This window comes from Psammomys obesus, unplaced genomic scaffold (genome assembly GCF_907164565.1).
Source record: "Psammomys obesus unplaced genomic scaffold, mPsaObe1.curated_primary_1811, whole genome shotgun sequence".
Taxonomy (NCBI): Eukaryota; Metazoa; Chordata; class Mammalia; order Rodentia; family Muridae; genus Psammomys; species Psammomys obesus.
The window spans coordinates 216295-235660 of record NW_026596089.1 but is presented as its reverse complement, the minus strand read 5'-3'; positions in this window follow the sequence as shown (position 1 = coordinate 235660).

The following is a 19366-nucleotide window of genomic DNA, read 5'->3' as shown; positions in this document are numbered from 1 at the left end:
ATTCTATTATAAATCTATACTGATTATGTGTATATGTTGTTGCAGTTTCCCACAATAACCAGCATCTCATATTAATAAAATCTCAGAACCTCACTGGAGCAGATTTTGGCCTCTCTGAAAAGCTTTGCTATATTTAACATCACTTTATTTACCCTAAGTTTTACCAAGCTTAAGGATTCCCAGACAGGGACGTTTGTTAACTGATCAACATTATCCGTGATAACTTTCTAATGAGAATGAAATCTCTCTGGACTCTCAGCTGTGTGATCATCATACTTTCAGCTTTCCATCTCTCATTGTCCCAGGGCTCATTCTCTTTCACTTCTATACTTGTTAACCAGCAAAGCCCTGGGGTCCCATTACTGGACTTCACTTTCAAAGCAGTCGTGGCTTCCCTTTTCACTGTCACTTCTTTTCAAATAACTGTTTATTCTTAGATATTCAGGGAATTCTCTTACTTTTTCTGAGTTCAATAATGCATGACAAAAAAATTAATATAAGTAGGTATTTTCAGATAAAGTATTTTAAAATATTTATTTCAATTTAATACTTTCACTAACATTTTATAATAATGGCAATGCATTTTAAAAGTCATTATTTATAAAATTCTTGGTTTAATTTTAATGTGATTTAAAATTTAATTAAAATTTAATTAATTTAAAACTAATATATAGTAACAGTATTATTTTGAATATCACAAATATTGGAATTAAAAGGTGTCCTGAAAAAGTGTTATATGGATGAATGTTGCATTATAAGTTATTGAGGTAGCTAAGATATTGGGGTGGTATTGAAATTTTCATAATTTATTTTTTTCATAATTTTACTTTTTCAAAAGTTTTTTTTAATTTTAACAAAAACATTTAATAATGTGTTCGGCAAAATACCATAAAAGGTCCAATGAACTAGAATAACAGAAAATATCTCCCAGAAAATAATTAACACTTGAAAACACATGATTGTCTATAGTGTTAAATAAGAAAGAACAACCAAAAAAGTGTACCCTTTTATAACTGTATCTCCCATTATAAAAACAGCATATCTTAACCCAAAAACAGTGCAAGAAAATATTGATTCCAGCTTTAATTTAATTTATTTAATTTATTACAATTTATTCATGTTGTATCCCTGCTGTAGCCCCTCCCCCATCTCCTCCCAATCCCACCCTCCCTCTCTTTTCTCCTCACATGCCCCTTCCCAAGTCCACTGATAGGGGAGGTCCTCCTCCCCTTCCTTTTGCTCCAAGCCTATCAGGTCTTATCAGGATTGGCTGCATTGTCTTCCTCCGTGGCCTCATAAGGCTGCTTCCTTCTCAGGTGGAGGTAATCAAAGAGCCAGCCACTGAGTTCACATCAGAGACAGCCCCTGTTCTTATTACTGAGAAACTCTCTTGGACACTGAGCTGCCATGGGATCCATCTATGCAAGGGTTCTAGGTTATCTCCATGCATAGCCCTTGTTTGGAGTATCAGTCTCACAAAAGATCTCTTGCCCGGATATTTTGATTCTGTTGCTCTCTTTCTGGAGCTCCTGTCTCCTCTAGATCTTTCTATCTCTCCCTTCTTTCATAAGATTTCCTGCGCTCTGCCTAAATTTTGGTTATGAGTCTCAGCATCTGCTCTGATATCATGCTTAGTAGAGTCTTTCAGAGGCCCTCTGTGGTAGGCTCCTGTCATTTTTCCTGTTTTCTCCTTCTTTTGATGTCTATCCGTTTGTCTTTCTGGTCTATGTGAAGTGAAAGACTTACAAAAAGAAATAATAATATAAACCACAGTTTGATGCTTTCATACAGACATGCACAGGTGAGCACACCCAATAGAATCTTAAATTAACAATGACGTTACATTAGAGCCTTGGATTTAACCGATATTTAGTATTGTGCATTCAGAACTTTGCTGAAAAAAAATTATATATAAAACTATTATACTAAGAGGATTTATGGTCAAATCCATCCCTTATATACTTCTCTCTAAATTTCTGTGTTTACATTAGCAGCTCTTTGTTTAAACTCCAAACTTTCTGGAATATTATATCTATCTGAAAATCAGAATGCATGGCAGACTGCTTCCAAGTTTTCCTTCTTTTTATCACTCACTTTGCTACTTATAATATTCATACCTAGGCTCCTCACTTCTCTCTGCATTATTCAGTGAAACCTACCTACAAAGATTGACTGTTTTTAAGCATAAAGAAATAATGATATAATAAAGTACTGATAGACTTAGAATTTTATTTAACCAATGGGTTTTTATAGTAGATTGCAGTTTATAAATAACTGATGTTTTCTGAATATGAGAGGGCCATTGTACTCCGGAGAAGGTGTGCTTACTTGTACAAGACCTGCACAAGATCAGTATATTAAAAATTCTAGCATGGATGGAGAGGAGCTCATGAGATCCCATTCCTAGCAGATAAGTTATTGACAATTGATGGCTTCTGGGAGAGAATTTTTCCTTTGGGGTTGTGTGTACCAGTAAAATGTGAATAGTTCTAAGAGGTGTTCCCTCATGGGTTGCACATAGAGACATTACTAATTGGACTCAGTGGATTCTGCAAAAGGATATAGAAATGTGTGATATTGGGATGGGGACATCTGGAGAGTTGGGAGAATTAGACTGTGTGCACAGTGTATATGACTAAAATTTATTGAATATGGGTAAACAAAGACATATACATGAAATATTTTTTTCTTAAATTTATCTTACATGTTACATTTCCTTTTATAATTTAATATTAATGAATGTATAAATCCACAACCATTGAACATATTTATGGGGTTGCGTTTTCTTTTTTTTTTTCTTATTTCACTATGTTAGCAACACAGAGTCTTCCAGAAAAGCACTCACCAAAAAGAGCTATTGTTTTTGTTATGAATCTCAGCAGAATAGAAGAAAGCACTGTCTAACTCTGACTAGCTGTGTCATGAAAAAAAAATCAACATTACATTTTCTGTTGTTTGGTTATATCACTATAATGCTGTTACCTCTACCAGTAATAATAGGAGTCTGAATGAAAGCACAAGCCCAGGGAATTAATGCATAAGTAACTTGGCTTGATTCTAAAATTAACCTAAAATGAAAGCAGTAAAACACTGTACAAAGAATAACATATAGCCAACCCCACTTGCAATGTGAGAGGCTTCAGAGAAATATGATCAGAGAAATAATACTTGTTGCTAGTTCATTTTTTTTTGCAAAACTCATATATGATGAGGGTGATTTGTATTACTGTCTCACAACTTTTCAAAACTGAGCAGATGGGAAAAACGTTACTACTATACTTGTAAAACTCTCATTACATATATCTGTTTCAGATTAATGGAAGAACTTTATCATTTATTTCTACCTAATTCGAACTGTATGGTTGCTACTCCTCAGTAATTATCATATCAAGGCATTTCTAAGAAAATAAGAAGTTTTAGAAAAGGTTAATACATGCAAAATTAAATTTATGTATTTTTATCTTATAACATGCATGTGAGAAGTTCTGTTTTCATATTTAAATTTTAATTTCATGAGCAAATTGTGACTTTAAAAACTTGCCCATGTGATGTTCAAGACACTATTTGTAGCAGTAGGTAGTAATTAATAGAAAGATGCAACAAAGATAGTATTTGTTATCTAGTTGTAGCACACTCTCTTTATAGGTGTCAACAATTTAGTATTTTCTCCCTTCATAAGCTCACCTATTTTGTTTTTATATGTAATCAAATTTATTTTTCCAGGCTGAAAAATAAAGCCATTCACAGAGAGTGCTAAATATGTCTTTCACTTAGTCTTGACAAGTTATTAATCTTTTCCCATGAGGCAATCCCCAGGGAGTAGAAATCACATCTAAAAATCACTTTCTTGCTCATCTTAGAAACCAAAATGTGGTCTCTAAATATCTCAAGAGATGAACTGAAGGTGCATTATTATTTTACAATAGGCAGTGATACTTTAAATTTCATTTTCTGCATTCTGAATTTGTTTATCATTTGACATATGTTATAAAAATGCTGTCAGCACCCTGCTTTCTAAATGTGAATCTTCAAGATTTAGCACACTAAAAATGTTTGAGGCAGACCTTAATTCTGTTGTCTAAGGATGTCTAATAATTTTTGAAATAAATTCATAAAACAAGTAAATTTTATAAAATATTTATGAAAAATATTTTTGCCAGAAAGATGTGTCTGTTGAGCAGAGGGCTTGATCAAGGAGCTTGTTCTTCATTCATTTTTTTCAGGGAATAGGTTATTGTTTTGTGCTGAATAGACAAAGAGAAAGAAATGCAACTCTGCCAGGTGAGATGGAAGGTAATAACAATTTTAATACTTTTATCTGCTTTCCAATAACTGCTGAAAATAGAAACACAAATTTTTTCATCTTTCACCTCAAAAGATGTGTGCCATTAAAATGATTTATAGAAATGGGCTTTTAGCATTGTTCAGTATGCTGCTTCTTAAAAATAAAACAGTCACAAATCGCCCCAGGATTTAACCGTGTGTGGAATTCTCAAGTGGACCCATCTTCTCCTTTCTCCCTTTCCTTTCTTTTCTAGATCCTATAACATGATTTTTATTTTTCTTTCAGATTATATTTTTATCACCTTCATCAGTGTCATCATCATCTCCTCTTCACTATCCATTTCAGAGTCAGTGTTAAGACCCCAATCCATATAGTAGAATAAGGAGAAGTTGTTAGCAATTAACTTTTAGAAAAGACAAAATTGAATAGAAATTAGAGGTTTATACTTTAGTTTTCCACAAATAAAAATATTTTCAGGAACTACTGTATTCATGACAGGAAAATTTGGTTAGAAGTTGTACTTTGGCTGTTCTCCTAAGCAGGGTTTCCCCCTGGGCATCCTCTTGTCTTCACCTCATTAGTTTGTTTCTCCCTTTCTGGAAGTTCTCAATTCAAGTTCCCTTAGAAGCCAGTGGCTTTCCTCCTTCCATTCCTCTTTATTCTAGTCTATTTTTGCAGAAATAGATTTTTCTTTAACATAGCATCTAATTCATATTCTATTTAATAACACAATTTATGCATATCGGATATGTGATTTCCTGCCTATTTTATAAAGTGATATTTTTAATTCTGTTTTGTGAAACAGGAAGTCACAGGAACAGTGAAGGGACTTTCCAACAATACAGAGCTAAGAAAAGATTGAAAGAAGACAGTTTGAAAGAAGACAATTTGTAACCAGATTATGCAAAATATATACAATGTGCTTTTGTTTGTTTGCTTGTTTACAAAATTTGTTTATCTTCTTTTACTGAGGAAATATTTAAGTGCTTCTCCATTTATGTATCTAAATTGCCAATGTACTTATAATTATTATGCAGTAACTAAATGCTTAATATTATTATGTCAGGTAAAGCAGTATGTTACAAAATAATTGTAAGATTTCCACTGTCAGTAAGGGAGAAAGAATTCACACCACTTCATCTCAAAATTAAGGACATAGATAACTGTCAACAACTTTGCAGGAAAGCGCAGAGGGTTCTGAAATGGTTTAGAGGAGAAATGCAGTTTATATAAGAAATCTCAAAAAAAAACTTGATGAAAAGCAAAGTTGGTATTTTAAAGACAGATAATACAACAAAATTAGGAGTATAGTGTTTATTCAAACTAGAGAAACAAATTGTTAAGGTCTAGGTGATAATATTATGTCAGAATTAAGGATCTAAAATATAACAGCCTCTTTGCCTTTCTGGATAGGAATCGAGCATTTTAGCAAGAGTCCTACCTCTTGATTAGTTTCTTTAGGTGTACAGATTTTCGTAGGTTTATCCTATATTATATGTCTATATGAGTGAGTATATACCATGTGCATCTTTCTGCTTCTGGGATAGCTCACTCAGGATGATCTTTTCCAGATCCCACCATTTACCTGCAAATTTCATGATTTCCTTGTTTTTCATTGCTGAGTAATATTCCATTGTGTAGATATACCACAATTTGTGCATCCATTCCTCCACTGAGGGGCATCTGGGCTGTTTCCAGCTTCTGGCTATTACAAATAAGGTTGCTACAAACACGGTTGAGCAAATGTCCTCATTGTGTACTTGGACATCAGAAGAAGGAGAAAAGAGGGAACAGGTCAGGAGCCTGACACAGAGGACCTCTGAAAAGCTCTGCCCTGCAGACTATCAATGTAGATGCTGAGACTTATAGGCAACCTTTGGGCAGAGTGCAGGGAATCTTAGGAAAGAAGTGGGAAACAGTAAGATCTGGAGAGGACAGGAACTCCACAAGGAGAGCAACAGAAACAAAAAATCTGAGCACAGGGGTCTTTCCTGAGACTGATATTCCAACCAAGGACTATGCATGGAGATAACCTAAGACTTCTGCACAGATGTAGCCCATGGCAGTTCAGTATCCAAGTGGGTTCTATTGTAATAGGAACAGGGACTGGCTCTGACATGAACTGATTTGCCTGCTCTTTAATTACCTCCCCCTGAGGGGCAAGCAGCATTACCAGGCCACAGAAGAAGACAATGCAGCCACTCCTGATGAGACCTAATTGACTAGGATCAGAAGGAAGGAAAAGAAGTCCTCCTTTATCAGTGGACTTGGGGAGGCATGCATGCAGAGGGTGGAGCAAGGGAGGGATTGGGATGTGATGAGGGAGGGAACCTCAGGGGGGATACAAAGTGAATAAAGTGTAATTAATAAAGAAAAACAATTTTAATATACCTAAATTGATTAGTAGAAAGTAGCCAATAGTTCTATTTAGCAGACCACAAAGTTTGTGTTAATATATTTGGGATTCCTTTCTCTTTCTTTTCTTTCTTTCTTTCTTTCTTTCTTTCTTTCTTTCTTTCTTTCTTTCTTTCTTTCTTCCTTTCTTTCTCTCAGTCTCTACCAGTTTGATTTGATTTTTCTTTCTCTTTTTTCTTCTCTTTTTTGCTTGCTCTCTTTCATTCTTTCTTTTACTTTTTTCTTTCTCCTTCCTCCCTCCCTTCCTTCCTTCCTTCCTTCCTTCCTTCCTTCCTTCCTTCCTTCCTTCCTTCCTTCACTTCCTACTTTTTCATCATGAACACAGCTTTTCCTCCTTCTTCACCACATTGTCCTGTCACCCCTATCCACCTCCCCCATCCTCTCCTCCTCCCTTTCTCTTCAGAAAATGGAAGGCCTCCTGCATATATAAACCACCCATGCCATATCAAGTTTCAGTAAAACTAGGCACTGCCTCTTCTAGTATTGCTAGACAAGGTGACCCAATAGAAAGGGAAGGGTCCAAAAGGCAGGAATCAGAGTCAGAGACAGCCCATTTCCACTGTTAGGAGTCCCCTCCCCACAAAAAAAAAAAAAAAAAAAAAAACCTATAATAAACAACTGTAACAGATTCCTGGTTGGCAGTTCAGTCTTGGCAAGCCCTTATGAAAGGAGGTTAGTTAACTGTATGGATTTTCTTTTCCCTTCTGGCTCCTAAAAATCCTTCCTCCCCGACTTCAGCAGTATTTCCTGAAATATACTTAGTTTTAACTCTAGATCTCTGCATGTTTCTATCAGGATTAGTGTTGTCTGGTTTTATGTAGAGGTCTTTGATTTACCTGGACTTGAGTTTAATGCAGGGTGATAGACATGTATTGATTTGCATTCTTCTATATGGGGACATCCAGTTAGACCTGTACCATTTGTTGAAGATGCTTTCTTTTTTTTTTTCATTGTACAATTTTAGCTTATTTGTCAAAAACCAAGAATCCAGAGGTGTGTGGATTTACTGCTGGGTCTTCAAATTGGTTGCATTGATCAATCTCTTTGTTTTGTGCCAGGATCATCCAGTTTTTATTACTATTCCTCTGTAGGACAGGAAATCAGGAATAGTGTTATTTCCAGAAGTTCTTTTATTATCAGGATTGTGTTAGATATCCTGAAGTTTTGGTTTTCCATATGAAGTTGAATACTGGTCTTTCAAGGTCTGTTACAAATTGTGTTAAAATTTTGATGTGAGTTGTGTTGAATATATAGACTGCTTTTGATAAGATGACCATTTTACTATGTTAATCCCACTGATTCATGAACATAGAAGATCTTTCCATCTTCTGATATTTTCCTGCTTTCTTTCTTCAAAGACTTGACGTTCTTGACATAAAGATTTTTCATTTGCTTTGTTAGAGTTACTCAAAGATATTTTGTGTTATTGGTGGCTATTGTGAAGGGTTTTTTTCCCATGTTTTCTTTCTCAGCCATTTTATATTTGTATATAAAAGACTACTGATTTATTTATTTATTTATTCTTTCTTCCTTTCTTTCTTCTTGAGTTAATTTTGTATCTATCCATTTTGCTGAAGGTGTTTATGAGCTGTAAGAGTTTCCTAGAATTTTTTTTGGGGGTCACTTATGTATGCTATCACATCATTTGCAAATAGTAATACATTAGTTTCATCCTTTCCAATTACTGTCACCTTGAATTCTTTTAGTTGTCTTATCACTCTAGATAAAACTTCAATTACTATATTCAATAGATATGAAGAGATTGGACAGCCTTGTCTTGACCCTAATTTTAGTTTAATTGATGTAAGTTTCTCTCCATTTAATTTGATATTGGCTAATGGCTTATTTATATGATATCAATATTATGTTTAGGTATGTCATTTTATCTCTGATTTTGTTTTAAAGATTTATTTTATTTTGAATTATGTGTATATGTGAGTAGGCTATGTGCTCATGAGTGCAGAAACACAGAATCCAGATCTTCTTGAGATCTTCTTGTCATCTTCTTGAGGAGTAATTTTAAACAGTAGTGACCTGTCTAACATGGGTGCTAGGAACTGAACATTATTCCACTGGGAAACTGGTACATGTTTTTTTCTGTTGAACCATCTCTCCAGCACCAAGAAGTTTTTATTTTATTTTAATAAATTGAAAAACAATTAGAATCCCAAATAGTGACTTAATATAACTGGGTTTATATTTTTGATTTCTGAATGCAGATCAAAGAACAGGTTAAAGTAAGCAAGAGAGATGATAAAGAGCCAGATGGAATTAATGTATGACTCTGTGGATAGTTTCAAACAAAAGAATACTGTATTTTACCTATTCATTAATGCCTATGATAAAATTCTATATTAGGAACTAGGAGAAATTAACAATAAATAACAAAGAATAGAGTATTATGTAATATAAGCGCTATTTGAACACAGACAATGAAAATCTGCAATTTTTAGAGTGTTATTTAGAGACTGGCAGGTAGGTAACATATACAGAATAGACACTATGGAAAAAGAGGTGATTCATATTGTTAGAGGATTGTAGAATTGTGAAAGCTTCCATCTTGCCAACCAGGGGCAACATTTATATATATACATACATATATATATATATATATATATATACATATATATATGTATATATATATATATGAGTATGTTGACTATATATATGTATATATATGTATATATATATGTGTGTGTATATATATATGTATATATATATATGTGTGTGTATATATATGTATACACACACATATATATATGCCAACTCACTCTTCCTAGGAGCTGTCAGTTGCAAATGTCTCCTCTTCTAGGAATAAAACATCATGGCTTCCTTCCCTCTCTCTGCTGGTATTGGGTGTGGTGTGACCTTACATGGGGCTGTGCTTGCCATCATGTATACTGTGTGTTCGTATGAACAGGTTCCCTATTGTCTTCGGAAGATACTGTTTTCTTCATATTTATCTGTGCCCTCTAGTTCTTACAGTCTTCTGCTTCCTCTTCCACAATGAACTCTAAACCTGGGAGTGGGAGTTATAGTAGATGTTCGCTTTAGTGCATACCATTTTGTAATCTCTTATTTTTTGAGTCTTGGTCCATTGTGTATGTCTGTGTCAATAACCGTCTCCTGCAGATGCTATACATTCTTTTCAAAATAAATTTTGTTTCTGTGTTCGAGATTGAATTCAGGAACTTATGCATAATAGGTCAGTGATTTACATCTGAGTTACAGTCTGAGCCTCAGCACTACATATTATCCAATTATATATATACAACACAATGAAATTCTAATTATGACCAGATACTTTAACAAACATGGAAATCATCAAGTTGCAAAAGAACAATTACATTTGACCTATGATATCAATATTTGTAATATATATTATTTATATATATTTATATGTGTTTATATATTTTGTTAAAAATGCTGAGCTTTATTCTTTTGTACATTAATTAAAAGTATATAAGAAAAACTTTAGATGATTGAACAGTATTAGTTGCTATGTTATGATGTCTTAATGTCAAAGGATCAATGGGTAAAAGTATCAATTTGCTTTAGTAAAACACTACTAGGTCATCATAGGTTGGAAACATTTACAATTAACAAAATGTAACCTCTGCAGAAAAACAGCCAAGGTGTTTGACATTTCTCTAGGATAGATACTAGAGCATCTAGCAAAAATATGAAAATTCAATATTTTCTGATAAAAGATGTTTGAGTCACAAATCAAAATACTGTGACAATTTTATATAGAGATTAGATTTAGAAAATCATAATAAAACTTTTTTTTATCTGTTGGAAAACTTAACACTTTTCAAAGAAGCAAAAATAAACATATCAAGAACTTTTTTTTCAATTTAGGAAATATAAGAATCTCAGTGCTAAAAATATCCCACTAAAGATGGATCTGACAATGTCAAAATTAAAAGTGCAAAATAGAACAGACAGGATTGCACACCAGATGATTAAACATATTATTACACTGACTTCACAGGTGAATAACCGGGTTCTAGAAGAAAAGGTCCTGAATTCTGCAATTGGCTTAGTATGTCAGGATTAAAGTTCAAAACTTAACAGCACAGATATTAAAAAAAAATAGTAAGAAGAAATTATGAAAACCTTTGATCCAAAGATTACCCTGCCTACAAAGAGTGTAGAGATAAAGAGGGAACAAAGATTGAGGGAATGGCCAACCAGTAATTGGCCCATACTGAGACCTACTCCACAGTAGAGACCCAGTTCCTTACACTAATAATGATACTCTGTTATGCTTGCACACAAGAGCCTAACTTGACTGTTGTCTGGAAGGCTCTAGCCAGCAGCGGATTAGTACAGATGCTGACACTTGTAGCCAAACATGGGGCAAAGCTCCATGGAAGTGTTGGGGGAAAGATGTCCTGGAAGGGACAGGAACCTCACAAGACCAACAGAGACAACTAACCCAGTCTCATAGGGACTTACAGAGACTGAGACATCAACTAAGGAGCATTCATGATCTGGACTTATGTCCCCTGCATATAGTGTCCTGTGGGCAGCTTGGTTTTCATATGAGCAGCTGGTGAGTGTAGGTAGAGGGACTTTTTCTAACATGTACTCTATTGCCTGCTTTTGGATCACTTCCCCCGGCAATGTCGCCTTGCCTGGCTTCAGATGATGAAGATATTTTTAGTTCTGCTGTCACTTGATATACTAGGGGGGTTGATACAGGGAGAGGATGCTCCCCTTTTTTGGGGGGGAAGGAAAAAGGAAAGGGGAAACTGGGAGGAAAGGAGGGGGACACTTGTGATGTAAATAAACTGAAAATTAAAAAGAAAAGAAAATCAAGCAAAATATCTAGAATGAAAAAAAATAGTGCTGAAAAGTTTCCTGGTAGGAAAATATGCATTGAAATATACTTATTTTCAAGTTCCTATGGGAAAGAAAGGTAGAACATGCCCAGGAGAGAAAGGAAGAATGATTCGTTTCTAATAACAGACAGCAAAGAACGAGCAGTGCAGATGGGCTGAAAGAAAATAGTAAAACTGCCTGAGAATTTTCAGAATTGAACTGATGAGTCTGTAGATTGAAGAAGGATGTGGAGGCTGGATTAGAATAAGAAAGAAGTAAAGAGCCTTGCAAAGCTATTTTCAGATAATAGTACAAAGAAGAAATCTGAAAAGGAGGAATGAAATCAAGAAGAAACAAAACATGTATTGGCAGCTGGTTTCTCATTTACAAATAAAATTCAGGAAAACTGTGAGTGGAAATCTACAAAACACTGAGAAAAGATCCTAGTTGAATTAATGAATTTTTTATTTAAGATTGAGGCAGTTCAATGATGTTTTAAAGAATAAAATGTTTAAGAATGCTTATTGTTTATTACCTTTATGGTGAAAAGTTTAAATTTGGAAGACCATTAAAATAAGAGTTGGAATAGAAGCTGTTTTAGAATAGAAACAGGGGTGAGAGATAAAATTGCCATAAGGGGACATTAAGGTCATTTAAATGCACGTAGTTAAGTAAAGAAGCCACCATCAAAAGTCTATACACTGTATATTTGACTTCAGGTTGATGGCATCCTAGAAAAATTTAAACTATGGAGGCACGGCTCAGTATTACCATGAATTCAGAGAGAAAGGGAGGAGAGCTTCAAAAGATGAAACACAGGGAATCTTTCATGAAACATCTATACCTTCTACTATGTTGATTATGGACATCAATGCTACAAATTTGACATTGTAAGTTTTTCTCTATCTATAAATATAAACTGTCAAAAGAAATACTGATGCTGGCTGTAAAATTTAGTTAATCATGTTCCCATATTTGCTCTGTAGCTGTAACAACTCTACCAAACTATTACAAGATGTTAAAATGAAGGAAACAACATAAGGATAATGTCTTAGTTAGGGTTTCTATTACAGTGACAAAACTCTATGAACAAAAACAAGTTGAGGAAGAAAGGGTTTATTCAGTTTATTTACATTTCCAAAGCACTGTTCATCACTGAAGGAAGTCAGGACAGGATCTCAAACAGGAAAGGATCCTGGAAGCAGGAGGTGGTGCAGAGGCCATAGAAGGGTACTGCTTACGGACCTGCAATGCATGGCTTGCTCAGCCTGCTATCTTATGGAGCCCAGAACTACACAAGCCAAGGATGGAACCATCCATAATGAGTTGCACCCTCCCTCATCAATACATAATTAAGAAAATGTCTTGGCAAATCAAGTTGCAATGTGATTAGGCACAACTTCTATTAATGCTAGACAAGACAGCCCAGTCAGGGGAAAGGAATCCAAAGGCATGTAATGTAGTCTAATGTGGGACCATATCAGCCTAGGATTAAGGAGGAAAGGTTGAGGAGAACTTCAACCCTGGAAACTTCAAATGAGGATAGCTTCCTCCTCCCTCATAAACTGGAACCATTCCCACTATAAACCCTAGTAAAATTTTATTATCTTGACAGTTAATCAGGCTTCACTCCTTATCTGACCTTATAATATTTTTCCCACCAGATTGTAAACTTGTACAACCACTTCGAAAATCAATCTGGCACTTTCTCAGACAATTAGGAATAGTGCTACCTCAAGACCCAGCTATAACACTCCTAAGCATATATCTAAAATATGCTCAATTATACACAAAAGACATTTGCTCAACCATGTTAATAGCAGCTTTATTCATAATAGCCAGAACCTGGAAACAACCCAGATGTCCCTCAAATGAGGAATGGGTACAGAAATTGAGGTACATTTACACAGTGGAATTCTACTCAGCAATTAAAAACAAGGAAATCAATGAAATTTGCAGGCAAATGATGGGAAGAAGAAAAAAATCATCCTGAGTGAGGTGTCCCAGAAGCAGAAAGACACACATGGTATACACTCACTTATAAGTGGATATTAGATTTATAATATAGGATAATCATACTTAAATCTGTTCACCTAAAGAAGCTAAGCAAGAAGGAGGACCCTGGGTAAGATGACCAATCCTAATTCAAAAAGACAAATGGGATAGACATCAGAAGAGGGTAAAAATAAGGAAGAACAGAGGAGCCTACTACCGAAGGCCTCTGAAAGACTCTACATATAGGGGTATTGAAACAGATGCTGAGACCTGTAGCCAAACTTTGAGTAGACTGCAGGGAATTTTATGAAAGAATGGGGAGATAAAAAGACCTGGAGGGGACAGGGGCTCCACAAGGAGAGCATAAGAACCAAAAAATCTGGGCAAAGGGGTCTTTTCTGAGACTGATACTCCAACCAAAGATCATGCATGGAGATAACCTAGAGCCCCTGAACAGATGTAGTCCATGGCAGCTCATTGTCCAAGTGGATTTCCTTGTAAGGGGAACAGGGACTGTCTCTGACATGAACTCAGTTGCTGGCTCTTTGATCTCCTCCCCCTGAGGGTTGAGCAGCCTTATCAGGCCACAGAGGAAGACAATGCAGCCAGTCCTGATGAGAACTGATAGGCTAGGGTCAGATAGAAGGGAAGAAAGATCTCCCCTATCAGTGGGCTGGGGAAGGGGCATGGGAGGAGAAAAGAGAGAGAAGGTGGGATTTGGAGGGGGTGGGGAAGGGGGATACAGCTGTGATACAAAGTGAATTAACTGTAATTCATAAAAATAAAATAAAAATTAAAAAATATTTTTCCCAGGACCCTACAGCCCTTGAATATGCAAGTGAAGTATCTTTCAACACCTCTCCTACCCAATTGTACATAGCCATACAAACTGTCTGCAGAGATGCTGGACATCCGCACCCAATAAAAGAACCAGTTTCCTGAAGCTGTTTTCCCAGCATCTTTTTTTTTTTTTTTTGCCTATGCCGTTATTGCACTGACCTAGAGCCTGCCTCCTCCCACCCAACCCAGCTAAGCTTCCTGTCATCCAGTCTAGATCAGTGTGTAAGAAGCATAATAACAACAACAATAATAATAATAATAATAATAATAATAATAATAATAATAATAATAAATACAGCAGTCAGAGACAACCCCTACTCCTGCTTTAGGAGTCGCACACTGGTATTCAGATGCACAACTGTTACTTATGTGCAGAGTGTCTATGTTTGTGCTGTTCATGCTCGGTTCAGAGTCTATGAGCCCTTGTGGGAACCAGTTAGTTGATTTTGTATGTTTTCTTGTGGTGGTCTTGACCCCTTTGGCTCCTTCCAATCCCTCCTTTCCCTAAAGGATTCCTAGGCAGGCTGTGAGTCTTGGCTTCAGTTTCCATAAGTTACGGTATTAAGCGTCTCTGATGACATTTATGCTAGGCTCCTGTCTGCAAGCATAGCAGAATATCATTAATAGTGTCAGAGTGGGCTACCCTCATGACATAGGTCTCAAGCTGGGTTAGTCTTTGGTTAGCCCATCCCTCAATTTTTGTTCCATCTTTATCCCTGCACATCTAGTAGGCACAGACATTTATCTGTCTAAGGTTTTGTGTCTGGTTTGATGTTCCAAGCCCTCCATTGGAAGTCTTGCTTGTTTACAGGAGATGGCTTGTTCAGGCTCCATATTCCCCATTGCTAGGAGTGTTCTCTAGGGTCACCCTTGTAGACTCCTGGAATTTCCATTGTACTATGTTTCTAGCTTGTCCCACAAGCTCCCTCAATCTAGTTGTCCTTCCCAGCACTCTCTCAGTCTATCCTCCTTTGTCCTCACCCCTCCTGTTTCCATCCCCAGGCCCTCCCTCAGCCAGTCTCTTTCTTCACCCACATCTGATATCTGTTTCCCTTTCTCAGTGAGATACAAGCATGTCCTCCAGGGGGTATGGAGGCATAACCCACTTAAGCCCTCCTTGCAACTTAGCTTTGGGCCTGTGGTTTGTAGCATGTTTATTGTATAGTTTAGGTGAATATCCTCTAATAAGTGAGTACATACCATGTTTGTCTTTCTGGGTCTGGGTTATTTCACTCAGAATGACTATTTCTAGGAAATCGGGTTGATATCCATGGGAGGCCTCCCTTTCTCTGAGGAGAAGGGGAGAGGGGTTGATTGGGACTGTGAGGTGAGAGGGAGTGATTGAGAAGAGAGAGGGGAAGCTGTGATCAGGACTTAAACGAAGTAAGTAACTTAATCAATAAAATATTTAATAAAATAAAAGAGAAAAGAAAAAAGAAAATACCTTGCAGCTGGATTTTATGAAAGCAATTTCTCAATTAAGGTTTGCTCCTTTCAGATAACATTAATGTCTTAAGCTGACATAAGGCCAGCCAGTATAGATAATCAGCATGGGGATGGCTTGAAGTAATATATGGCAGTGGTACCTTCTGTTTACTTTCTTTTTAATTTAGAACAAAAAAGTGTGCCTTTAAAACACTATCAAACATTTTTAAAGGTTGAAATGTCTAATTACATTAAAAACAAAACTAGACTTTATGACAGCTTTATATGATTTTGGAAGGCAGAGATGTTTTGCTGTTTTGTTTTAACCTAGTCTTACTATAAAGCCCAGACTGACTTTGAGTTGAATTCTTGATCCTCCTGTCTCAAAACACCTGAGTTCTGGATTTAATATGGCACAGACCACACCACTTAAGTTTCTATGATGCTTCTAAGGTAGGAAACTAACATTATATAGTATATTTGAATGCAAGAGCAGAACATAAATATGTATTTACAATAAATATAAATGAACAAAGATATTAAAAAGCAATAGGTGGAAGATGGCTGCAATGGGAGAACACCGTGTCTGAGAAGCAGGACAACACACTCCGTGCAGCTACCAGGAGACTGAACTCTGGGCCCTAAAACAACAGCGATCGATCGTGTTTCCCAGATGAGGGGAGGCCCTCACGGCGTGGGAATCGATTAGGTCCACTCTCGGCTGCCCAGCCAAAACCCGGAAGAGAACCCTGCAACGCGGGCTTTGGGTCTCTGGGCTGGTGCCGCAAGCCTGCTTGTCCCAATCAATTTCCCAACTGATTAGTGGGCACAAGGGGGCCTAAGGCTGGGAGTCCCAGTCACAAAAAAACCCCACGGGGAAGGAAAGTTGCCAGACTGGTCACAGGTCACCCAGTCTTTCCCTAGAAGGTCTCTCCGACCACGGGTACCTGCCGCCATCACAATTGAGCTCCCGCCATGCACTGATTGCAGCTGCACAGCTGAGCGCCCAGCTCAAAATCCCTACTCTCTCTTCAGAGGAAGCAGGAGGTGTCCAGCAGAATCTGCCACAGACCACATTGTCTGCACCCCAATCCGAGATGGGGGCTGAGAAAACCCAATCCTTTCGGTCACTCCCCCAAACGCCGCCATCACCCTGCCACAGCAGAGCAGAAGGATAAAGAGGCGCACAGCGGCTTCACAGTGCTGGAACTCCAGTGCTGCCGGCCGCTCCTAGCAAACAAACTACAGCTCGGGATCTGGGACTGGGGTCATTCTACACGTCCTGAGATTATCCTGGGTCCAGCGCAATAAGGTTTAGCAGCAAGTATTATCACCGGCGCCTCCCACCCCCACCCCTGGCAGAGAAACGCCACCGGCTCAGGGCTCAGGATCCTACTGAGAAGCCCCAACCCCTGCTGGCACTCCCCTGAGAGCACCTCCATAACCTTGCCCTAGCAGAGGAGAAGGTCAGAGGGAAAGGACAGAGAGGCAGCCTACCAAGGACACAGCACCCTCTCTCCAGCTCACCCAACGGCCCCTAGCAGAGAAACTCAAGCTCTGGATCTGAGGACACTCAACCCTACCTGGTACTCGCTTGGGAGCAGCAAACATAGATTCTACTGCTAGGCTGCTTCTGGCGGAGAGATCTGGGCCCGGGATCTGGGATTGAGTACACTCACCCTAACTCTTTCCCTCGCCACCCAGGGACCAGTCAACATAACCCCTCCTGGCAGAGGGAAAGGACAAAGAGGCAGCACACAGGAAAGGTGGACACTGAGTCCTGTGGCCACAGTCTCACAGAGCTGACTGATAGCCTACCCGTGCACTTCCGCAGCAGGACCAAAACAGAGAGTAGTGAGCAAGGGGAACCCCTGTGCATTCCAACTGGTCCTGCAAGAGAGTGAGTGAGCCTTCTAGGGAGAGATTGCCCCAGACCCAGGGCCTCTCCACAGAAGCAACCAGATGAGATCCCTGGCACCCACACTCCTAGTGTGGGCATCAGAGGGATTCTTGGGATAGCGACCCCAACATTGAAGCTTCTGCCTTGCGGGTCCATTAGGATAATCCAGGCAAACAATCCCTGGATCTCAGTCAGAACTGCATAATAGTGGCTTGCAGGCCACTGCAATAGTCAGAGAATCCGCCCATGCACACTGTGCCCGCTAAAAGCACACGCCAATAGTGCCAGCGTCACATTCTTTACTTAGGCAAAACTGAAAACACAGTGCACACTCCCAAAGTAGTGAACCTCTCTCATCTTCCTGAAAAAACAGTCCAGAAAACAAAAAGAGAGGATCGTAGCCCAAACTACAATCTCGAGGAACAACCAGTGAGGATTATAAATAACCAGATGGCTAGAGGCAGACATAAGAACACTCCCAACAAAAATCAGGACATAATGACCTCACCCGCAACCCCACAAAACAATGGACACTTCAATTCACTAGATATACAAGAAAACGACCTCAAAACTATGTTTCTCCAGCTACTAGAGGCCCATAGAGATGAAATGAACAAAGCCCTCAGAGAAATAACCAAAGAAATCGAGACTAACCAAGAGGAAACAAATCGTGCTCTCAAAGAAATAACCACGAAAATTGAGGCAAACAGAGAAGAAATGCACAAAGCTCTCAAAGAAATGTCCACACAAATGAAGGCAAATAAAGAAGAAATAAACAAAGGTCTCATAGAAATACAGGCAATTATACCCAAAGAAGTAGAGGCACAATTAGTGATACATAGAGAGGAAACTGACAAAAAAATAGAAGCTATCATTGAAAAGCAGGAGTCCACATTCAAACAGATGAAGGAAATGGTGCAAGACAGGAAAACAGAATTAGAATCAATAAAGAAAACACAAATAGAGAAAAACCAGGAGCTGGAGAACATAGAGAAAAGATCAGGCACTACAAAGGTAAGCATCACCAACAGAATACAAGAGATGGAAGAAAGAATCTCAGGAGCCGAAGATACACTTGCGGAAATTGACACATCTCTCAAAGAAAAAATAAAATCAGAAAAGTTCCAAACACAAAGCATCCAAGAAATCAAGGACACCATGAAAAGACAAAACCTAAGAATAATAGGAGTAGAAGAAAAAGAAGACATCAGGCTCAAAGGTTCGGAAAATATTTTCAAGAAAATTATAGAAGAAAACTTTCCCAACTTAAAGAAGATGGCCATAAACATACAAGAGGCCTACAGAACACCAAGAAGACTAGACCAGAAAAGAAATTCTCCATGTCACATCATAGTCAAAACACTGAACCTACAAAACAAAGAAAAAATTCTAAAAGCAGCAAGGGAAAAAGGCCAAGTAACATATGAAGGTAGACCTATCAGAATCACACCAGATTTCTCAACAGAAACTATGAAAGCCAGAAGGGCCTGGACAGAAATCATACAGTCCTTAAGGGACCACAGATTCCAACCCAGACTACTATACCAAGCAAAACTTTCAATCAACATAGACGGAGAATTCAAGATATTCCAAGACAAAACCGAATTTAAACAATATCTACATAGTAACCCAGCTCTACAGAAGTTACTAGAAGGGAAACTCCAAACCAAAGAAAACAA